Raw genomic sequence first — 25389 nt, forward strand, 5'->3', positions numbered from 1 at the left:
CTTGATATTGATGATACATGTTGCTCTCCCCAACACTTGGAAAAGCAGATCTCTTACTCATTCTCGAGATGTCAAATCCCATCTCCTATCAGCTGAAGATGCAAGCCTCCAATGCTCAAACAAGCCCCTTTGTGCTTTCTCCCATGATGCCCCGCACACTTGGGAGGAGCTCCATGTAAACATTGGGAAAGTCAACTTATTGTCCTCCTTCAAAGTCTCCTTTGCTGTAATGCCTACACAACCTTGAGAATGGTTTGGCTGCTGGTGTGTTGACACCCTTGACTGTCATGCTGACCAACAGAGTCTCATTGTGTCTTTGTACCCCCCCATCTGTCTGCATCCATGTGTTGTTTCTTGTAGACAGTCAGCTTTTTGAGTCAGGGACTGACTTTCTGTTCCGTATTTGTACAGCACCTAGCACAACAGGGTCATGGTCCATGGATGGGGCTCATAAGCACGGCCACACTATAAATAAATAAACAACAACAATAACAACTTCAACTTGCATGATCTCTGCAGTCCATTACAGCGTTTCAGGACTTACACGCAATCGGGTGACTTCTGCTCTTTTATAAATGTCCCATCTTGGTGATCTCAGCTGAGAACAGACTCTGGCTGTGTGCTCAAAAAATTTAACAAGCATTTCAGCTCCATTCTACCCAACCCTAAAATTAGGGAGGATACAGGTCGATAACAAAGGGAAGAGAAAACTGAGTATTTTGAGATGTCTTATTTGTTCTGCATTGACTGCTTTAAATGTCATGCCAGTACTGGCTTCCTGGATGACCTCGGAAATGTCACTTCACCTTTGTAATCCTTCTTTTCCCCATCTGTAACCTGGGGACAAAGACACTGACCTCCTTGGTGACGCACTTTGAGATCTGTCAATGAAGCGTGCTATATAAGAGCTAGGGATTTATTATTTGTTATTATTAGCATTTCCTGTAACTCTGTGACAATGCTTTGTGGTCCTGCTACCCAATGACTCTTCATCCTGGTGCTGTGAGTCTTTTTATTACTCGTACCACAATACAAATGTTTTAAAAAATAGAATTTTGGCATTCTCCTTATGACCCCCCTCTTCCTACCACCTGCCCCCCAAAAACAGGCAAAAGAAAGTTGCTCACTAATCATTGCATCCATTGTAGCCTCTTCTTCCATGGTCCTACAACAGACCAGTCGAGGCAGTTGAGTTTATTGCTCCACTTACCAGACAAGAGTTGTGAGTGTGACTCTCTCTCCAAGTGCTTCAGTGCACTTCCCCTCTATCCAGCTAACAAAATTTAGAACACGAGCGGACTAGAGGAACAGAAATGTTGCAAGAAGCAGCTTTTCTAGAGCAGGTGAAGGTGGTACATCGCATGGGAGGAGAGATGGTCACCTGTGAGCAAACTTTCCTTGCTGTTCTATTTCTCTTCTCCCTTCCAATGACAGGGACAGCTGGCAGGGCTGGCAAGCGGTACCCCAAGGAAGTGAGCTGACCTTACTGTGGTGCTTGCAAAACCATAGGGCCAGAGAAGGCACCTTGCACAGCAGGGACTCCAGCTCATAGTGCTTTATGAATGCGAGGGCACACCTCTGAGATGCCTACAGACACCTCACTACTCACTCCTTAGGAAGCAGAAACACTTCCAGTGTGCAGGCTGCATTGCACAAGGACCCAGGGACGTGGGTGGTGTCTGTAAGAGCACTCAGAGCCACACAGTCGGGTTTGGAGAGAGGGGATACCAAGGAGGACAATCTAGGGCTGTTTGGGGCTCAAAAGTCCAATGTCTAGTGATTCTTTGTGTGATTTGTCATAGGCCCTGAGAAAGGTCAGCCCTGGATTCCTGTCAGTGATGCCGGGTGGGCAGAACACCAAGTCGGAAGGGACAGCGTCCTTCGATACTGAGCTACAAAACATTGACCTGAGAGACAGGAAATGTTCTGTCTGGGTCTTCAGGAAATCTGTGAGATATAGGAGGCCTTGGCCCATGGGCCTCTACCCCTCACACACTGTTCCAAGGATGGCTGAGTGTAAATGGGAGACAGTCTGAGGTTTAGCCAAAGAGAGGGTGAGAGTATGTTGGAGACAGAGTTCCTTGGTTGGGCCTTTGGGGCCCAGATTGATGAGAGACAGGAGGGCAAAGGATTCTTGTCAGGAGATGGCTCTAAGACCTGATCTGCGTCTTGGCCAACTCCAAGAGGGAGATAAGTCTAGATCATGATCATGACAGCCCAAATCTGGGATCTCAGAAGAAGGGGTTAATTCTGAGGGAGAGCCAAGAGGACTCAAAGGAAGACAGCACTTTCAGGGAGTAGGGGGTCCCAGAGGAGGCTGAGCTCAAGCAGGCCATATGCCAGGCAGAGCCACCAAATCAGCAGCAGGCCTGCGTTTCAGGGGCTGCAAAAGCAGGAAGGAGATGTTTATTCTAGAGCTGCCTGAAAGATTTTCATTGAACACAACATTGGTGAAAAATGGTGTTTTAAAGCAATCATAATGGTTTGTGAAACATTACTTCAGCGTGCTGATCATCTGTTTTGACCTCCTGCATAGCACAAACCAGAGAACCTAGTGCTATAATCTCCGAAGCATCCAGCCCATAACTTCTGGTAGAATGACATTCAGTCTTGGCTTAATGTCTGAAGTGATGGAGAATCCACCATGTCCTTAGGGAAGGTATTCCAATGGCTAACTATCCTCACTGTTAAAAAATTACCCCTTATTTATGTTCTGGATTTGTCTATCTTCACCTTCCAAACATTGCTTGTCATTGTGTCTTTTTGTGTTAGATTAAAGGCCTGTCTACTATCAGAAATCTCTCTTCCATGTGGATACTTATAAGCCATGATCAAGTCATTTCTTAACTTTTTCTTTGATAAACGAAATAGCTTGAGCTGTTTTAGTCTCTCCCTATAAGGCAGGTTTCCCAAACCTCTGATCATTCTTGTATCTCTTTTTCTGAACCCTTCCAAATTTGTCATAGAATCACAGGATTAGAAGGGACTACAAGGGTCATCGGGTCTAACCCCCTGCCAAGATTCAGGATTTGTTGTATCTAAACCATCCAAGATAGGTGGCTCCAGCCTCCTTTCAAAAGCCTTTAGGGAAGGAGCTTCCACAACCTCCCTAGGTCTGTTCCAGTGTCCTACTTTTCTTACAGTTTTTCCTGAGATTTAATCTAAATCTGTTGTGCTGTAGTTTGAACCCACTGCCTCTTGTCCTGTCCTCTGTGGCAAGAGAAAACAACTTTTCTCCATCTTTTTATGGCAGCCTTTCAAGTAACTGAAGACTGCTATCATGTCCACCCTTAATCTCTTCTTTTCCAAACTAAACCTACCCAGTTCCTTCAGCCTTTGCTCATCTGGCTTGCATTCCATCCTTTGATCAACTTTGTTGCTCACCTCTGGGTCCTTTCTAGTTTCTCTACATCCTTTCTATACATCGGTGACCAAAATTGGACACACTACTCCAGTGGAGGCGTAACCAGCTCTGAGTAGACCAGTATAATCATCTCCTGTGACTTTCATGCTATGCCTCTGTTAATGCAACGTACAATTGCATTGGCTTTTTTTGCAACAGCATCGCATTGCTGACTCATGTTGAGGTAATCATGTGATCCACCATAACTCCCACATCCCTCTCATCAGTGCTGCTCCCAAGCCAGCTATCCCCCATTTTGTAATTGTGCATGTGGTTATTCTTCCCTAAGAGTAGCACCTTATGTTTGTCTTTGCTGAATTTCATTTAGTTGTTTGTAGTTTAGTTCTCTAATTTATCAAGATCCCTCTGAATTTTAGCTCTGTCCTATTACTGTTTTAAAGCAACTGCATTTAGGACTAACTTCCAAATTGGTGAAAACTGCTGCAACTGTTAGTGAAGTCTATGGGAGTTAGCCCAATCTACACGAGAGCTGAATGGGGACCTTTGTCTTTGTGTGTAGACAAGGCCCTGTTGAAGATCAATCAGTTCCTGCTGCTAGCCTAAGCAGGGCCCTGGAGCTCAGTAAGGGGCTTATCAGCAAAGGCTGCACCATCTTGGCACCTTTTCTCCTCTCCCCCAACCCCTCCCAGAGAAAGGAGGGCAGAATGCCTCGAAGAGGTGCCCTGTATCCAGCTATGAATGTGTTGTGGAATAGTGCCTATGGCAAACAGGAAGTGAGCAGACACATGAAGACACATGAAGACATACAAGTTTTGGAGAATGAAAGTATGACACTGTATCCTGTTTAATTCATTATGCTGATGATATAATCGTTGAAGAAAAGCCCACTAATTCCAAATAGAGACTGAACACCTTTATTATTGCCCATTTAGTAGAGGTGCTGCAGTCAGCTTACAGTGCTCTCACTAATCATGCTTGCCAGTTTTCCTTCATCAAGGACACCAGGAAGTTGATGGCCAAGTGAATTTTTTAGGTTAGTTTATCCTCATGCTTGACTGTCACATCTAGACAAAGCACCTTTTTCATTTGAAACTTGATGTTCTTAGGTTAACCCCTCCCCTAGCTTTACGTCATCTGCAAATTTGCTCAGCACGCTCTCTATTCCTGTATCCAGGTGATTAATAAACATATTAAACAACACCGGACCCAGAACAGATCCCACTTGAGACCTCTGTCCAATCCAACATCAATCCATTAATGGTTACTTGCTGTTTGCAGTTGTTTAACCAATTATGTATGCATTTAAGGATAGTTCTGCCGAGCCTGCATTCTAGCTTACCTATTGGAATGTTGTGGTATTGTCAACAATCTCCTTGAAGTGTGAACTCCGGAACGGTACAGACTATTCCAGGAATGGTCTCAGCAATGATGAACATAGAGGTAGTACAACTTTCCTACTTTACTTGATTTACCCCTGCGTGTTCCTCCCAGGATTGCATTCACACAAGGATCACACTGGGATCCAATGTTCAATCAGCTCTCTGCCATGACCCCTAAGTCCTTTTCAGCCTCACTGCTTTCCAAGATACAGTCCTCCACCTTATAAATGTGGCCTATGTTCTTTGTTCCTTTTTTGTATACAGCTGCAGAAGTGAATTACAGCCCCAGCCAGCAGCCAAACGTGATTAACATTTCCCTACAAATAACATACCGCTAATAGAATCAGTTCTGAGAAGGGACATCATAATTCTGCTGAACATATTGACAGTACCGAAGGGATGACCAGATTACAAAGGAAAGAGTTCCAGACTCTAGGATGTACCATCCTCAGTTAGTGTAAATCAACATAGCTCCATTTACTTCAGTGTTAATAAGCCAATTTATAACAGCTGACGATCAGGCCCAATGCATTTTCAATGCAGAATGCAAGGGTTTATCTATAGCATTCCCATTATAACATCAGTGTGAGTAACTGCTAAATTCCTGTGTGCTGCTTTGGGAATACATCCCTAGGTTATAAGTTATAACACCAGCAACATATTACAGGAGATAGCAACGCAAAGAAAACACAAACAGATTTGGCATTTAAATCCTCAGAAGAAGAAGCAGTGAATAAGGCTGACATCTGTTAACAAGAAAAGAAACATAAGGAACTTTTCTAAGGATTTATATATTTATATCTGGCTGGCATCATTCTTATTCCAGTCATGTTCATCTTCAGTCTGCTCCGGTGAGAGTCTCACATATGCCCCCATGATGGTGAATCTGTTTCCTCTGAGTACTGGGGTGCATCAGTTGCTATTACTCACTGCTTGTCTGTTGGAAGGTCCCAGCTGAGATCAACGACCCATTTTACCAGGCACTATATGCAAATGCACAGTTCACTTTCTGTATAGAGACGCTTGCATTTTTGTCCCAGGTGACATGTTTCTGTCTCTACACCAATACCACTGGCTTTTGAGATGTTGGGGTATTCTTGTGTGTGCATAGGTGGATGTGACCATGATAGCTGGAAAACTCAGGCAGGCTGCATACTGCAAAAAAAGCATTCACAAGCATTCTTTGGAACGCTAAACAGCTGTTTGGTTTAACCATTGTCCTACCTCTTCTTCACCCACTGAAGGGGTCAGCAAGCTTTCAGAAGTAGTGAGCCGAATCTTCATTTATTCACTCTAATTTAAGGTTTTGCGTGCCGGTAATACATTTTAACATTTTTAGAAGGTCTCTTTCTATAAGTCTATAATATATAACTAAACCATTGTTGTATGTAAAGTAAATAAGGTTTTTTAAATGTTTAAGAAGCTTCATTTAAAATTAAATTAAAATGCAGAGCCCCCCGGACCGGTGGCCAGGACCCAGGCAGTGTGAGTGTCACTGAAAATCGGCTCGTGTGCTGCCTTCAGCACGCGTGCTATAGGTTGCCTACCCCTGACTCACTGTTTGCATAAGGCTGTTTGTTCATGCAAATATTTGGGGGTGCCTGTGTACTGTGATTATTTATATTACAGTAGCACCTAGAGGTCTCATGCAAGACCAGTGCCCCACAGGCCTGAATGCTCTACACAGTCCCTGCCTCTAAGAGTTTGCAATCTAAATCGGCAAAGGGAAAACAGAGAGGTGAAGTGACTTATCCGCACAGCAGGGCAATGGTAAAGAACACAGGTCTCCTGAGTCCCACTGGACCACGCTGCTCCCACAGCAGCAGTGAGTAAAATTCACCCATGTGAACAGCGACCACTCATAGTTATGGTTTCAACCCTGCTGAGCAGGCACGGGGTAGAGGTTCTAAATGGCTTTACCGCGTTATTGAATGGCTCCAGGGGCTTCTCAAAGGCTGGGTGAGAAATCGACCCCAGTATCAGTGGAGCTATAACTAATAGGTTCCTGTTCCTAGCAATGAAAATATGGGTCTCTAGGAAGGTGATTCACATGTTGTCTTCTCCCTATTCCCTTCACTGTGGGGCAATCCCTGCCTGCCGCACTGGTGGCTTCCTTCTGATCTGACTAAGGGCGCAGGGAAGGTTTCCGTGGCTGGCACCCTGCACCAAACCCATCTCACCTGGCAAAGTGGGAGCTCTAGGGAAGGAAACAAAGACATCCCCCTTCCGCCTCACATCCAGCAAGAGAGCACAGGCAAGTGCATGAGCGTCAGGGATCCCTCTCCTCATTCGGTGGGAGCCTGGAGGGAGGAGCCAGGGGAAAGAGAGATGGGGAAAGATCACAGACACAAGGCAACTCCACCCATCTTCTGTGGCTTCTCCTGTGGCCATGTGGGAAATGAGGGTGACTAAAGTCAGGCGGGGAACACACACACATGCACACACAAAAAAGTGTCAGCGTTTTCTTCCCCTGGCACTCTAGAGGGTCTGTTCCAGAGCCAAGGTATCTTTCAGCGTGTGGAGTGGATTCCAGGAGGAATGGGCTGTTACTAGCATGGGGTGAACAGAGCATCACATTGTTCTCTCAGTGCTAAGCCACCTCTTTTTCTCTCCTCCCTGACCCAATATTTCTGTGCTGCCCTGGAAGGATGCAGAAAGAAAGTCTGCCCGCTGGAAGCAGAGGAGAAAAGGGAGCTTGGAGTATCTGCAGAGGACTTTGCCCAGGGTTCCATGTACTCCCAGCCCTGGTTACACACAGCAAAGAACAGCATGTCAGAGATGTTTTCCTTTGGGTGATAAAAATGAATCAAACATTCCTTCAAATGATCACAACGTGCAATGGAATCTGCACCCTGAAAAGAAAGCCAAAACCCAGGGTTGTCCCAAACCTGAGATGGTATGTTTTGGGGAAGAGGGGAAATAAGTGTACTGCCTCATTGGTGTGAAGATGACCTGAAAGCTGAGAAAGAGGGAAGTAAATATTTCCTCTCCAGCTCCCCGTGATGGGATGTACCAGGCCTTCATGGCCCCCTGCTGGAGGCCTCGTAGTCTTACCACACCCTGCCCCAGGAAAGGAGCAGTGAAGGTAGGTCCTCCAGGCTTGCCTAGAGAGGCAGCATAAAAGCAGCCAATCAGAGACCAGCAGGCTCAGATAAAAGGAGCTGCCAGGCCTGAACAGGTCAGTTCCTGACTGGGACCAGAGGACAAGGGAGGATGTTCCTTGTTTGTCACAGGAGTGTGAGAGAGAACCAGATGACATGTTCTGGTGGCATTTGCCTCCAGTGAGGAGGAAGAGAATCTGACAACTTCAGCCCTGAGGTCAAGGTGAAGAGAAAGGGGCTATGTGGGGAAAGTCCCAGAGAATAGCAGCAGCAAACTGGAGGCAGTGGTATGTGCTGCTGTTTATAGTGGAGTAGTGGGTGAGCCCGGGTTTCCTTAGGTCACTGGCAAAATGGCCAAAGCCCCCAGAATATGAAAAGGCTCTATTAGGAAGCTCAAGTGAAGGGCTGGATATAAAGGGCCCAGAGGTGGGCCTGAAGACCCTGATGAGGGTTGAATGTGTTGAACTCTTTGCAACCGCAGAGAAGATTCATCCATTTGACTGTGTGGCTTGACTGGAGGGCTGAGCCAGTGAAGACCTACCAAGCAAGGCTGACAACCTACAGCTGATGCCAGGGGCAGGAAAGATTGAAGTACCATGCCCAGCCAATAGGAGACACTCAGGAGGTGAATGCGGCTCCATCACATTCCCACATAATGGAAATCTTGGGGTGGGGCTACCCGGGCTAATGCGTGCACTTGAATTTATCTTCACAAGTGAGCTGTACTAAAATGAGAGCATAAGAAGCTGGGCTAAGAACTTTGCTGTATTTGAAAACAGGACAAGCCAACTTTGACAAAATTGTTGCAGTAACTGGTGTCTGACAGTGAAACTGATTTTGTTCATAATTTCCTCCAAATTAACTCTACTAGTAAACTATTATTATTTGTATTACTCTAGCACAGTGGTTCCCAAACTTGTTCTGCCACTTGTGCAGGGAAAGCCCCTGGCGGGCCGGGCTGGTGTGTTTACCTGCTACGTCTGCAGGTTTGGCCGATTGCAGCTCCCAGTGGCCACGGTTCGCTGCTCCAGGCCAATGGGAGCTGCTGGAAGCGGCAACCAGTATGTCCCTCAACCCACACCACTTCCAGCAGCTCCCATTGGCCTGGAGCAGCGAACTGCGGCCACTGGGAGCCACAATCAGCCAAACGTGCAAACACGGCAGGTAAACAAACCATCCCGGCCCGCCAGGGGCTTTCCCTGCACGAGCAGTGGAACAAGTTTGGGAACCGCTGCTCTAGTACATACGTGCCCTAGTCATGGACAAGGATCCACAAGGTCATAGGATGCAAGAAAATTGATAGACATCAGACCAGTTCCTGGATTTATGCTATGGACAGACTCAGTAATGGGCTTGTCAATATAGACTGTGATGCAAATTATGCAGCTGAGACAAAAATCCATCTAACCCTCAAATCAAAATATAGACCTTGAGAAAGCATGTGTGGAGATTAAGGAAACATGAGCAAGTAGGCTATCTGCATCTGCCTCCCATAGTTCAACACAAGGGGTTCATAGTGCAATACGAATAACCAAGGGCTAGAAATTGTTGATACACAAGTGTTTCAGAGAGTGTAGTAACCATTTGAAGGCAATTAATTGTGATCTGGGGAAATCCAGTGAGGGCACCATTCAGGATGAATGTTTTTTAGCAGAGAGAATGAAAGCTGTCCAGGAAATCCAAAGGAGAGAGGACCAAGGCCTTTGCTATTTTAGGACTGTTACAATATCTGTGGTGTAGACTAGAGGAATAGTATCTATAGAATCATGGGTACTGATTTCATATAAAAAACAAGTGGAAGTTAAGCTAAAGGACTGGGTAAATGGAGGCAACCACATGGGCTTTTATATCAAGGAAAGAGTTGGAATATTTTTTATTTGCCTGAACTCAGGAAAAGAGAGGAGTGTACAAGTTTTCCACCTACTTAATGATGCCAAGTTTCATTTGATGAAGGATGACAAACATATGTTTCCACTTCATCCCATCAAACACCTTCTGTTCTTGGCATCCAGAGATGAAGCCAGTAATGGATGAGAGCAGGTATTAGCCCAGTTTATAACTTCAAAGTAAATCTCTGGGTGTTGTCGGGAAGATAACAATTATGTATGAAGACCATTTGATCAGGCTGAATAAGCTTAGTTACAGCTTTGTCAAGTCTTTCAGACACAATCTTCATGAGAATATTAAAATCAACATTGAGCAATGAAGTAAAGTGAAGAGAAGCATATTCTTCAGCTGCTTTTTCCTCTTCTCAGGGAATAAATTAGGGAGAGGATAGAGAAATGAAATGAATTATGAAAAGATCAAGAGAGTTACTTCAGCTGCTCTGTTGAAGCAGGCACTCATCGTGGATTGCTCTGGGATGAGGCTTAGCAGCATACAGGGACACTTTCAGAAAGGTTTGAAGTTAGTCAGTCATGGTCGACCAGAACCAAAGCCGCCTAAGTCAGAGGAGCCTTTCCATTGGCTTCAATGGACTTTGGATCAGGCCCACTGCCAGTTCTTTCACTGGGATACGGTTCTGCAAGAAAAATGCTTTGTGAGCCCTCAGAAAATGCTATTTCTTTAGCACTGTGGTGTATTCCCTGGAGGAAAGGAAATGGAAATGATGGCCCTAGCACGTTCCTTCTTTTTGCTTGGGCAAAAAAACCTTCCATCTAACTTGACTCAGCTGGTCCTTGGACATCTGGTGAACCTTTAATGTGGAATCCATCTGCCTCGAGAGTTTTCTTACATCACAAATCTACAATACCCTCATTTATCTCCTTGGTAGTGAAACTCCTGGATCCTGTAAAGTGTATCCATTTGGAATTGCTTTATGACTTCCAGGAAAGCTGGGTTTTTTTAATTAAAAAGTTGATCTGTTTGTTTCTATTGCCATTTTAGTAGTTAGTTCTTGGGCATCAAAAGAAGACATCCATCTGGGGCACGATCCTACATCTGCTGAAATCAGTGGCAAAACTCTGACTTCAGTGGGTCAGAATCAGGTCATTAGACCTTTCTATCTTCTCCTTTTACCAGTGAGATTACACTAAAACATGGTAGACCTGATTCTAACTCCCTCTTCAGCAGTGTAAATGGTCTTTAAAGTGCATGCAAATGTAGTTCACACCTATTTTAAGTGCCCTTTTCACTGCCAGAATGATGTAAGTGGGAATTAGGTACTCTTTGTTTCTCGGCCTGACTACACAACATCAAAAACGGTTGGGAGCCATTCCTGAAATATATGCGTCTTGCTTAATGGACCAGATAACCCAAATATGCTCCAGTGTTCAATACAGCAATTTTAATAGTTAAAAATCCTTCATTTTGATCTTGTTGATAAATGCAAAGGGTAATGCACATTGCAAAATATGATCCTAAAATACATGCAAAAAATCAGGTCTGAGCAAATAGTTGCTAGATCTGCTGCGTACCAGACTTCTGAGACCAAGTTCCTGTCTCCTCACCTTATTCCTGCTCCTGTTACCACACCTTGTTCTTGCTTCCTTGCCATAATTCCAGCAACTGACTCCAGCTTGACCTTTGGCGTGACTTGTGACTCTGATTCTGGCTTAATCCGTGGCATGCTTCCAACTCCAAACCTGGCACTGACCCTTGGTGTGTTTCCGACTCTGGCTTTGACTTTTGGCATGACTTCTGACTGCTATCCTAACTTTGCCCTGGCTCTGACCACTAGGTCAGACTGCCCCGATAACCAGACCTGACAGCTTGCTCTGACCATCTCTGTCTCCCCTGGAACTGGTTGCTGAACCCTCAGCTAAGTATGGAAACCACCAGGGCTCTTGCTCTGCTGTCACCTCAGGGCCCTGTGAGACCACTGGAGCAGATTGCTGCTTTCCAGGAAGAAAGCCACAAGCTGAGTATCAAGCACTGCAGCAACAGGTGACAAATCACTGCTTGCAGGAGCAATCTAAAGCACAGGAGACCAGTCCCCAAGTCGCTCTGCCAGAGGAATATAATGGCACCCGCAGTAAGTTTCATGGGTTACTTATCCAATGTAGGCTCCTGTTTATGCTCTGCCCTCAGGAGTATGTCACAGATTGAGTTAAAGTGAGACTATTACTGAGCCTGCTTATCAGGGAGGCCTTGGTGTGAGCCTGTCCCTTTCTAGAGCAGGATCACACAGTGTTCACCAACTGGGACTCATTCTTACAAGCCTTTGCCACTGTTGACCATGACCCTCCCGAAGCCCACACAGCAGAGACTGCCTTACGATAGCTTCAGCAAGCCCTGGGGTCAACCCCTTCTTATGTCACCCAGTTCAGCCATATGGCCATAGACACTGCCTGGAACAATGCTGCACTCCTCCAGCAGTTTCCGTCTTGTCTTTGTGAAGAATTAAAAGATGAGCTGGCATGGATGGATCCCCCCACACACCAGTTTAGAAGCTCTACCAGCCTCCTGCACTTATCGAAAGCTCAGCTCTCAGGCCCAAGTGAGCTTGACTTCAATCAAGCCCGGGGCGGCTCCAGGCCCCAGCACGCCAAGCGCGTGCTTGGGGCGGCATGCCACAGGGGGCGCTCTGCCAGTTTCCGGGAGGGCGGCAGGCAGGTAGCCTTCGGCAGCATGCCTGCGAAGGGTCCGCTGGTCCCGAGGCTTTGGTGGAGCTGCAGGACCAGCGGACCCGCCGCAGGCACGCCTGCAGGAGGTCCACCGTAGCCACGAGACTGGCGACCAGCAGAGCGCCCCCCGCAGCATGACACAGTGCTTGGGGCGGCGAAATGTCTAGAGCCGCCCCTGATCAAGCCCATGCAGACTGACGCGGTATGGCCCCAACTATCTCCAGCTGAGCAAGAGTGCTAAAGCCAAGAGAACCACTGCTTCTATTGTGGAGAAGCAAGCTATGCAGTGTCCAGTTGTCCTGTCAAAACCTCTGCTAACCAATGACAGGGAGATTACCCCCACACTCAGTCAGGGTCCTGAGCCTGGGCACCACCTTGGAGAAATCCCAAGATTATGTTAAACCAGGAGTTTCTCTTCCACCTCCCCTTTGCAGATTCCTCTGCAACTGTGGGTCCCAAAGATCAAGCAGGCCTTTCCCATACAATGGACCTCGACTGATTCAGGAGTAGGGGACATTTTATGGATTTTTCCATGACCCAGGTCCTCAGTCTTCCAGTATGACCCGAAGTTACCCCAGATCTGGTAGAAACAGTAGATGGTTTCCAGTGGCTTCGGGTCTGGTTATACAGGAGACTACACTGCTGGAAGTGGTGACTGGGGAACACTGGGAAGTCCTACAGATTACCCTTATTTCCTCTTCACGTGTCACACTGATTTTAGGAGCACCCTGGCTAATCTGTCATGACCTCCATATTTTATGGTCCCAATGCCCCATTTCCTTCCTGTCAAGCTTCTATAGGAAGAACTGCCTTCCCATTCCAGAATTCGGACCTCTAGAAACAAAGGCAGAGGATCCCACTCCAAGAACCCAATGTTTCCCCAAATGACAGCAACCCTATCAGAGCAGAAATGTCAATCCTGCACGATAAACCATGTATTCCAGTGAAATAGAAAGACTACTGGGATATCTTTGAAAAAGGCAACACAGGTTCACAACCCGCCATATCATGTGCACAATTTCCCTATTGACCAACAGCCTGGAGCCACAGTTCCATTTGCGCACATATATCCTATGTCCGAACCACAGCGAACAGTATTACGAGAATATCTTCAGGAAAAAGCTAGATAAAGGTTTCATCTGCTGCTCTACCTCCCCCTCAGGTGCCTTAGTACTCTTTGTAAAACAGGATGGCTCTCTGAGACTTTGCATGGACTACAGGACACATAATCACGTAATCGGATGCAACCAGTACCCCTTACTGTTAACCTCAGGGCTCTTGGACTGAATACAGTCCGCTCTGATGTTCACCAAAATGCAACTTAGAAGAACATATAATTTCGTTTGAGTCAGGGTGGGGGACGAGTGGAAGACAGCCTTTAGAACTAAGTGTGAACACTGAATATTTGGTAATGCCCTTTGGAATCACCAGTGTGCCTGCCACTTTCCAGCATCTGATCAACCACATATTTCAAGATATCTTAAGCCAGTTTGTGGTGGCATAATTAGACAATATATTAATCTGTTCCAGTAATCAAGCGATCCGTAACCACCATGTCCATGAAGTTCTCACACAATTGTGCCAGCACAGCAAAACTGGAAAAATGCATATTTGAGCAAATCTCTGTTGAATATTTGGGGTTCATCCTGTCACCAGATGGAGTACACTAGATGGAGTACAGATTGACCCTCAGAAGGTATCCACAATTCAGGAGTGGGCAGAACCCTATAGGATCCAAGACATACAAAGGTTCATGGATTTGCCCATTTTTACAGGAAGTCTGTTTCAGACTTTTCGAAGGTCACAGCCCCTATAAATGCCACCCTTCATAAACCTGCAAGGTTTCACTGGTCATCCAGGCCTACCAAGCCTTCAAACAGCTTCATCTCTGCACCAGCGCTGGTCCAACCAGAACATGACCAATCCTTTATCCTTAAGGCTGACAACTCTGATGTAGCCACTAGAGTAGTAATATCCCAAAGAATGGGCCCAAGCAAGAGATGCATGTGTGTAATTTTCACGAAAATGTACCAAACATAATTACAAAATAGCAGAGAAGAAATTACTCACCATCAAGACTGGATTTGAAACATGGCAACTTTACCTTGAGGGGGCAAAACACCCGGTCTCAATCTTAACAGACCATAAGAATCAAGAATATTTATGATATGCCAATGAGCTGAATCAGTAGCAGTTATGTTGGGCCCTGTTCTTATCAAGATTTGATTTCACAATCATGTACCGTCCAGGCAACCAGTACACCAAGGCCGATGCCCTTTCACGGAAATGGGAATATTTTACAGAACCTGCTAGCCCTGAAGAACTACCCATTGACACATTAAAATTATGTCATTTTGTTTGTCCATATCCTTGGACTTTCTCACCATGCTTCGAGCAGCCCTCCCTAATGACCCTTTTTTAAACTCGTAACATTGTCCAAGGAGGGTCTCTCCAGTACCACCATATGCCACTATTCCTGGGTCCATGACCACCTTCATATAAACAGCAGCCTATACTTCCCAACAGTTCCCCAAGAGTTGAGGTACTGCACATATACCATGATGCATCCTGGGAAGGTCACTTTGGACAATTCAAAACTTCCCATCCTGTACCCTTTTCATTTCAATGGTCTGATCCTATGTCAGTCCTCCGGCAGCACAAACCCCCTCAGCTGGATGGACAGTTGGAATACATAAGAACATAAGAACGACCATACTGGATCAGAGTAAAGGTCCGTCTAGCCCAGTATCCTGTCTTCTGACAATGGCCAGTGCCAGGTGCCCCAGAGGGAATGAACAGAACAGGTAATCATCAAGTGACCCATCCCCTGTCGCCCATTCCCAGCTTATGGCAAACAGAAGCTAGGGACACCATCCCTGACAATCATGGCTAATAGCCATTGATGGATCTATACTCCATGAACTTATCTATTTCTTTTTTGAACCCTGTTATGGTCTTGGCTTTCACAACATCCTCTGGCAACCAGGTGCTCAAACAATACCTGTGCTTCTTCCTGAACCACTGTCAAGATAACTAGGCTGCATTACACCCGCTAGCTGAATTTGTTTACAACACAGAGCACACCTCTACCCAATCCAGCACCTTCTACTTCACCTCTGGTTTTCATCCTTGTTTCCACCTCTCTACACCCTCATCCATAACGGTTCCCACTGCCTCTGATTTGGTACAGAGCACTCATGAAACCCAGCCCACCTATCAGAGCACTTGGAAGTGGCTGCATCAGCCTACAAACACCATGCTGACAAGCACCACCAAAAAGCCCTGCCTCTAAAAGTAGGCTAAAAGGTGTGGCAGTCCACAAAACACCTACGGACCAGTCAACCTGCACACCAATTAGATTATCAGTATGCAGATCCCTTCACCATTACTCAGCAGATCAACCCAGTGGCACATGCATTATAGCTCCACCAATTCTGGAAGATCCATCCCTGTATGCTACATCTCCCTCCTAAAACCTTTCCTTGACAATCTGTTCCCTGGCCAGCGTGCATTACCTCCACCCCCGGTTCAAGGAAAAGGCCATGAGGAGTACATCATCCACAACATTCTGAACTCACACATGCATAGAGGGACCCTCTATTATCTGATTGATTGGGCAGGTTATGGGCCCAAAGAACACTCGTGGGAGCTGGCTTGATATGTACACACCCCTGTCAAAGTTCAGGCCTTCTGCAGGAATTATCCAGAGAAGCAAGGCTGCCCAGAGTGGGGGGCAAGTGGGGTAATTTGCCCCAGGCCCTGGGCTCTGCAGGGGCCCCCACGAGAATGGCTGATGCTCCCTCCCCAGCCCCACCCGACCCCGCCTCGGCCCCTCTCCTGGAGCCTCAGCGCATCCAGCAGCGTCCCTGGATACTGCTGCAGAGTGGCTCCGGCGGGGACCCTGAGCCCCGCCCCGCTCAGAGCCGCGTGGTCGGGGGGGAGCTGCGAGCTCCAGGACGAGCTCAGCTGCCTCTGCTCGGCCTGGAGCTCACAGCCCCGCCCCCTGACCACGCGGCTCTGAGCAGGACGGAGGTGGGGGGTCCTGCCAGAGCCACACTGCCGCTGTCGAGGGAAGTTCCTGGATGGGCTAAGGCTCCGGGTGAGGGGGGAGCCAGGAGTAAGGGGCCGGGGCCGGGAAGGTTGGCTAAGGGGACGGAAGTCCCGGGGACAGTCAGGGCACAGAGAGAGGGAAGAGGTTGGGGGGGCAGTCGGGGGACAGGAAACGGGGGGATTGGATTGTAGGCATTCCAGGGGTCTATCAGGATTCAGTGGGCGGATGGATAGGGATTGGGGCAGTCAGGGGACAGGGAGGGGGCAGAGGTTGGGGGGGTGGTCAGGGGACAGGGAACGGGGGGATTGGAGTTTGGGCGTTCTGGGGGTCTGTCAGGACTCAGCGGGGGGTGGATAGCTGGTCGGGGCAGACAGGGAGCAGGGGTGGGGTCTCGGGGTGGTGGTTGGGGGTGGGGTCTCTGGGGGACGGTGAAGGGACAAGGAGCAGGATAGGTCGGGGATTCTGAGAGGGGGTGGGCAGCTGGGGGGCAGGAAGTGGGTGGGAGTCAGATAGGGGGCAGGGCCAGGCTGTTTGGGAGGCACAGCCTTCCCTACCCTAAAGCTCATTCAGCAGTTTGAGGCTTGCAGAAGAGCCAAGCTGTTAGCTTTTGCATTAGGGCTACCGTTCCTTTCACGTCTCAAATGCCAAATTATAGTCTATATTTAATTTCAGTGCCATAGGGAGATTCATGTCAGGGGAGGGGAGCTTCATTTAAAATTAGCCCGGAGAAGGGATCACATGAGAAGAGTAATATCCTTCCCAACCCTACCAAGGGAGACCCCCCTCCCCTGCATTCACTGAGGCTTCAGAGGGGTTAATTCAGTGGTTCTCAGACTTTTATACTGGTGACTCCTTTCACATAGCAAACCTCTGAGCCTGACCCCCCCCCCTTATAAATTAAAAACACTTCTTTATATATTTGACACTATTATAAATGCTGGAGGCAAAGCGGGGTTTGAGGTGGAGGCTGACAGCTCGCGACCCCAGTAATAAACTCGTGACCCCCTGAGGGGTCCCAACCCCCAGTTTGAGAACCCCTGGGGTAATTTAATTTTAGCACCCTATGTCCGTTCACATGCATGTGCTATTTTGAGCATTTCAGTTTTCACAACATAGGCTCATCCCAGATTCTGGAACAAGCTCAAATGCTCAGTTCATGGAGTATGTACATAAGCTATACTAAAGACAAACCCACAGTAACTGTCTCCAGTTTGTGAGGGACCTGGAGCCAGTCTCCAGGAAACAGATAAATGCATGGAAGTTAAGTCCATTAATGGCTATTAGCCAGGATGGGTAAGGAATGGTTTCCCTAGCCTCTGTTTGTCAGAGGGTGGAGATGGATGGCAGGAGAGAGATCTTTTGATCATTACCTGTTAAGTTTACTCCCTCTGGGGCACTTGGCATTTCCCATTGTCGGTAGACAGGATACTGGGCTGGATGGACCTTTGGTTTGACCCAGTATGGCCATTCTTATGTTCTAAGCTAAATGAACCCAAAGTTATGGAGACAGATATGAGTCAAGGAAGCCAGCAGAGTATCAGAAACCTGGAAAAATCTCTGACTGGATGGGCTCAGGCGTTTGGTCACAAGCTGAGGTGGTTCAAAAGTTTTGAATTTTTTTTAAGCAGAATTTTTTTATTGTTTCTTTAAACAAACACACACAGCTAGCAGCAGATATTTGGCCACACGTTTCTGGAACCCCAAACTATATTCAGGTTTTGGCAGACTAATTTCAGCTTTTCAATTAAAAAACCCACAACAAATTTTGAAGGAAAGCAGACATTGTCTGTGATTTTTTTCTGCTTTTTAAAAACCCCTAGTTTTCGATCCTGAAACAGTTTTGATGGAAAATATTTGTCCAACCCTTCTAATGAGCTTTAGTGCCTTTCAGCACTAGCAGATGCTGAGAACCAGTGATAGCTTGTAAAGAATTTTTCTCAAAACTGGGTTTGTGCTGAGATGCAGAAGGTTTATTTTTCCCAAAGCCGCACGTGGGTGCGGAGTCAGTGGGGCAAGTCGCACCGAGCCCCACAGGGGCCCCCATGAGAGTATGGCATTGTATAGTACTGAATTTTTTTTATGGAAGGGGCCCCCGAAATTGCTTTGCCCCAGCCCCCTGAATCCTCTGGGCAGCCCTGCTGAGAAGCCTGGGCCCATGGCATCTAGGGATCACCCTGGGGGTGAGTAGGTGTCAGGTGTCACAGCTCTCAAACCCAGGCTTGTGGGGCTGTCACAGCACCACCAGGTCAGATGAGGGAACTGCACCTAATTGCACCGCCAGAGGCTGGACCCACTGACTCCGAAGGGTCAGGTGACTAGCTGCAGAGTGCTGATTGAACACCACCAGGCATGAGACTTTCTGTGCATATCCCACTCCTTGTCTGAGAAACTCTTTGCTAGGCCTCCTGCTGACCAGACCCCTTAGACCACGTTCCTGCCTCCTCGCTTGGTTCCTGCTCCTTGCTCCTGTTACCGCACCTTATTCCTGCTTCCTCGCCCTAATGCCAGCATCTGCCACCAGCTCGACCCTTGGCGTGACTTGTGACTCTAACCCTGGCACTGGCCTTGGCTTGACTTCTGACTCTGGCTTAAACTGTGGCATATTTCCAACTCCAGCCCTAGCACTGAGTGTTGACAGGGCTCCTGATTGACTCTGGATTGACTCTTGGTGTGGCTCCTGACTCTGACGCTGGTTTTGCCCTTTGGTGTGACGTCTAACTGTGACCACCCCTGGCTCTGACCACTAGGTCAGACTGCCCTGTTATGGGCCCTGCCAGATGCACAGAGGAGAATGGTAGCTATGTAGAATGTTCCCACATGTGCGCACACACTCACACATGTACATCGCACAGCTGGCTCTCTTCCCTCCCCTCTCCCTGAGTGCTGCAGGGTAATCCTTCATGCAGGGACAGGGGAAGGAGTCAGAGAACAGCTGCTGTATGTGTCACACTCCCCTGTAAGACCTCCAGTACCTACAATGGTTAAAGCATTGCTAGAAGCAGCAGTAACCCCCCCTCTGTGCCTTTTTAGCACAACACACAGAGGTTCTGTGGCACGAGAAGCTGAGAGAAACACGTAGCAATACTATCAAGGCATGGAGGTGGGTTTCTATAGTGCCACAGGCCAGGGATATCTGGGGTTATCCTACTAAATCCACTCCCCAATTGCCCTAGAGAGAACAATGCAATGGGGCACCAGCAGCCCAGGAGCCATGGGGCAGTCCTTCCTTTCCATGCCTCTTCATGTGTAAAAAGCAGGATTTGGTCATAAGTGCTGTTGCAAATGAAATATGCCATCTAATTTGCAGGTCTCTCTTTTCCATGTTCAGAATCTTTGAAGGTGTGTTACCAGCAATGGCCTCCCTAATTAAAATCTTGGCACGGTGCATAAACCTGGTTGTTCTCCATTAAGGTTAGAAAAGCGTGGTTAAGAAATAATCCAGCTGGTATTGAAAACATGTAAAGATGCCTTTGAAAATGAGTGTGTTTGCCAGTATACAGGTTAAATCTACTAGCTGTATTTGATCTACTCATAATGGAACTGCCCTTGCAAAGTAAGATGTCAATCCAATTAAAAGGGAAATGTCTGGCTGATCCATCTCCTAAACAATTTAGCATGTTTCTTTGAAGCTAAACAGGCCTCCTGGAGAACAGCCATGTGTCCTTAACTCAGGGTTGTATTGTACCTCACTGGTAGCAGGATTAACCCCTCTGATGTTCCAGGCCAAGAAACCAATTGATGGGGCATTTGTCTAAATATCTCTGGTACAATGACAATTATCCTGCTTCATCACCAACACTAGCTGATAGTTCAGTGTTTCTCATCCCTCTGTGGGATGTTTTCACTAACCTCTAATTATCTAGCAAACTTAATAAATGACATAAGTCTCCATGAAAGAACAGGAGTCACAAAATCTGGGCTATTCTGTTCAGCAACGTAAGATGCTTTTTCTTCTCTGAGTATAAGTACTTGAGCGAAACACCTGCCTGTGAATGCCACCATGACTTTAGATTCTTTGCTCCAATAGTTACATGCCGACGTTTTGTGTGTATAAAACTTAAGACTTGGTTAAAAAAGCCTTAAGGTTGCTGTTATATTGTTACAGTTCAGAGTGTTTCAATGGTGTCCAATCCAAAGCAAAAATATTATTAAACTCTCTTTACTGAACATCTACAACTTAAAGGAAAAAAAACAAAAAATCTGGAAACTTAGCAGTTCCTGGATCCAGCCAGTGTTTCATTGCCATGTAATTCTTCATTACCCATTATCATCCCACCCCATCTCATCCCCAACCTTACCCTGACCCCCTGGTTTTGTTCTGTAATGGGAAATATGCTGCTGGCTTTATACATTGGGGGGGGGCAGGTTAAATGTGGGGTAAAGATTTCCAAAAGACTCTGGTCCCAAGTCCATTAAGAAGTGTAAAGTTGCTTGCATTTTCTCAAAGTGTAATGCATGGCTGAAGGAGAAGGATATTTTTACCAAAGGAAATGGAATGACTTGTGTTACAAGGCATGTTGATTATATGGTGTTGGAAGGGTGGGTATGGGAAAGGCTGCGCGGCTTTCAAGATTTTATTTTTATCTCTGTGAACTATAATGTGTGGGAACAAATGTTGTGTTTTGTACTGAGCAATGGTGTGTGTGTAAGTGTTCTAGCATGGTGGAAATAAATCCCTTGATTAGGAACAGGGCTAGTACTATATTGTTTTAAACTTTGCATATATTTTTGCACATTTTAGGGGGCGAAGTTAGATTTGGTAGGAGCCACTGAAGAAAGCTGTCTGTAGCTGTCAAATCCCACAAGGGGATTGACATTAGCTCATGAGCAGCTGGACCGTCCATGGAAAGGCCCCCTGTCACGTCAATGTGCATTGGATTGGGCCCAAAATCAGCAAGGTGTCCTGATTATTTATTGATTTAGGGTTGTCTGCACCACAGTGGGAGGAGTGATTGCAGCTCATGTAGACACAGTCGTGCTAACTTTAATCTAGCTAGCACAGCTAAAACTAGCAGTAAAGACATGCACTTCATCCTGAGTTTCAGCACAGGCATTCAAGCACACCTAGCACCCTGGGTATGTTCTTGCATCCCCAGCCCACACCAGGGTCCATGCCACTGCATCTTCACTGCTATTTGTAACCGTGCTAGCTAAATTGAAGCTAGCAAAAGCAGGCCTACCCCAGCTGCAGTCATGCCTCTGACTGTAGTGCAGAGAGATCCTTCGTCTCATTGAAATAATGGGTTGTTTTTATTACTTTTATCATTTTAAAAGCAGTTACCTATAAATAAATGTCTGAATCTCGGAAAAAAATCAGACCAAATCTCACTATAAAAATTAAAAGGGACCATTCACTTAATAACCTTATGGAAAAGTCTGATAGAATCTACTAGTGATTATACCAATATATTCTATAGAAATTACTCAACCTCTAGGATTTAATATATTTGCTATGAAATTTTTAAATCACCATCTAGAATTTAATGGAGAATCATATATCTCTGCTATAGAACTGTATTGCTTAGATTGAAAACCGCACAGAGAAGTTACCATTCCCTATGAACTGAAGTAGGAGTTTCCCATAAGAGGAAGATAGCATCAAAACTGGGAAATGGCAAGTAACCTCAAGAAACACAGCAGCAATAATACATCAAAAAAGTCTTTGGACTGCATTCTTCTCTTGGATTGTGACTGCAACTCCTGTTGACTTGAATGGCAGCCCCATGCACTCATCCAAGGACAGAATTTGGCCCTTTATAAGGTCAGACTGAATCTAGTGTGCCACGGTGCATTTAAGATGGGATACAAAAAACCCTCCCAGACAGTTACATGATTTTTTAAATGCCAATCATGGTTCAAATTCTTCCTTCACTCGTGCTGGTGCAGCCCAACTGAAGCTGATGGACCTACACAGGTAGAATTGATCACTGTAGCTGCATTTCCTTTCCTAAGCAGATGCAGATTCACTTCCCATTCCCTCAAACTCTTCAGAGGTTTGGATCCAAATTTAGATCTGGATTCAAGCTGAATCGTTCAGACCCTGTCTCCATAAATTGGCTCAAACAGGAACTTCTTGGGGCAGATTCTCAGCTGGTGCAAATTGGCATAGCTTCACTAAGATGCTAGGAAAATTGACACTCATTATATATAGTCACCTCAAATCTTTGGAAAGCTGTGATTCAGATCTGACTCCAGATCCAAACTCTTATGACTTGTGCCTATTGCTAGTCCTAAATATCATCTTCAATCTACCTAAGAACATATATACAGAATGGGTCTTTATGATCAGAGACATGCACCCAATCTGCGACCAACAACTACTACGAGAGAAAGACGTTTGCAATGAGGTGATTTCTTTCTTTTGTTCTTACAAATTGCCTCATAGCTGGATTTATTGTTATGACTATTTGTATTGCAGGAGTGCCTAGGAATCCAGTCATGGACCAGGACCCAGTTGTGCTAGGTGCTGTACAAACGCAGAAGAAAAAGATGTTCCCTGTCTCCAAGAGATAGCAATGTAAATATGGGTCAGCATTTGGTGTAAAGTGCTGCCAGCCACAGTCAGTAGGCTGATACCAGGTCTGGGTAACACAATGGGAAACCTAGCTCTGAAATGAGATGAAGAGGAAGATGTGAGTTTGGACATCAAGAACGCTCCTGGGACTATCCAAGGAGCAGCCTAAGAAGCTGCTCACCTTCCCTAAGTAATCCCAAACCAGGAAATGAACCGTATTATTTCGTCTAATAATGTTACATTAAATTATTTTAGGGTTTACTCTCTTTATTACTCGCAAAGACGCACCAGTCTGACTTTAAAATAAAGTAGCTGAACTCTACACACAGAAAGCAGAATGAGTTTCCCTAGCAACAAAAACCATGGGAAAATTCTGAACCCGGCTCCTGCATGCTCAGGTTTCCATTCATTGGAGTGTGTTTTGTATGCTGGCTTGCCTGAGAAAAACTGGAAACCTGGCATCCAGCACAACCTCAGCAGAAAATCTAGAGCAGAGCAAACAGCTGTGCGAGCCACTCTCTTTGTGCCATGAGGCACAGGCGATGCTGTTGTATTGACTATGGTGCTGTGTGTTATGTTTCTGTCACAGTTGGTCCGCTTTTCACCTGGAAGACAACTGTTAGCTAAGTGAAAAGATCTGAAGCTGAAGTGGACCCTGTGTTGTAAGAAGCAGAGCTAGGAGTCTCTTCAAAAACAATGCAAAAAAAAAGAAACCCCTTAGCACTTCTTGTTTGTGGTGTAGCTCTGCCCTTTCGTACACAGGAAAAGCATAGGGACTGCTAATCCAGTCTGGCAGTGCTTCGTGCTGTAGACGGCATGCTGTGGCCCTTTCTGGGACCTATGAGCTTTAGGGATGGGGGATTGTTTATAGAATGTTTCAGGGCTAGATTTTCAAAGCAGCTGAACACCCAAGAGTTCCCAGTTAGGCACATTCTTCTTTCTTCTAGCTCTTATAACATGAGTTCTATTTCAGCTTCAGATCTTCTCAGTTAAAGAAGTGTCCAGATTCCAGTGTAGGCACCTAACTCTGAAGCAAGCAGCACCCATGGAGAACAATGGAGGATCGCCTCCCCTGTCCCTCCCACAACCCAGCTGAGAACAATGAGAGCTGTTTGGTTGCTGGGCTTTTTTGAAAATGTGGCCAGCACTGTCTCTTCTGTTTTGGTTTTGGCTTTTATTACCATTAACACACAAGTAAAAGAGAAGATATAGTTTCACAGAACAAGATCCAATGATGAAAGGAAGAAATCTAATATAAATATATTTGTATTGAACACCTTATAGTACAATGATTAATCCTTTATGCCTGTTTTGTATTGCTTAATTCTATTTCTTGCACCTTCTGTATAAGGAAGAAGTAGGGCCCCTTCTTATGTGACATGACGTTAATTAGTTATCTTCAAGATTTAATAGTTTCCAAAAGGGACTTGGATTATCTTCAGATGTCTGAACCATTTGGTAGCCGCTGCTTCTGGTAAAGCTGTAATCCATTTCTCTGCTGTAGAATTCTTCCCTTATTGTCTCAACATCTGAGCAAATTGGTTTCGTGATCACAACGCACATCGCTTCTAAAGTGCAGTATAAAAGGGAGCAAGTATGTTCTCCCTTTCATAGTTCTAGACATCTGAGAGAGGACCAGTATGAGATTCAAGTAGCTTGCAGCCCTCTCCATTTATACTCAGCTCCTAGATTTTGCAGTACATAAGCTTTACAACTCTTTGCAACGCCCAGATTCTGTTGGTGCCAGAGGGGCCAGTTCAGTCCCAACATAAATCAAGGCATCCTGGGGACTGATCTGATTTATGGTGCCCCCAAAAAGCTGCCTGCAGTGTTCTACAACCCAGAATGGCCATAATGCTGAACGCTATGACCCCGCCCCCTCTGCCTCCCTGCCTTAGTTTGGCGCACTGCTTCTGCTGAGGGCAGTGATGTGGGGTGCTTATACTGGATCTATGCAGCATCTGCATTGGGGGAATTCACACCCAGTCCTTTGTAGCCCTGTTACGGCCCCTATACACTGCTGCAGATTAATATAGGGCCCAGCCTCCTGCTCTGTACTGAATACCAGTGTGCAGGTGCACAGAAAATTTCACACATATATTTGTATTGAAGTGTTACATACCCAGAGCCAGTGTCTCCCTCTCTCACCCCTTCTCTTGTCACCCTCCATGGAGCTGTTGCCTTTGAAGGCACAGCAGCATTACCAAGGCTAAGCAGCAGTGCAATAGCTAAGAGCCAAACCGTGAGTAAGAAGGGCAGAGTTTGGCCCCAGGAAGCCTGCGGCCTGGGAAGTAGGCTGCAGTGCAGCTGAGCTGCTGGAATACAATGCTTCTCCTTCAGCTTTTCAAGTTATCATGAGCTTCTGGGGCTGGAGGGCCCAGGTCAGTGTAATTATTACCAGTCAAAGGGCCTGGC

Source organism: Gopherus flavomarginatus, chromosome 3 (genome assembly GCF_025201925.1).
Source record: "Gopherus flavomarginatus isolate rGopFla2 chromosome 3, rGopFla2.mat.asm, whole genome shotgun sequence".
In the NCBI taxonomy this organism is placed as follows: domain Eukaryota; kingdom Metazoa; phylum Chordata; order Testudines; family Testudinidae; genus Gopherus; species Gopherus flavomarginatus.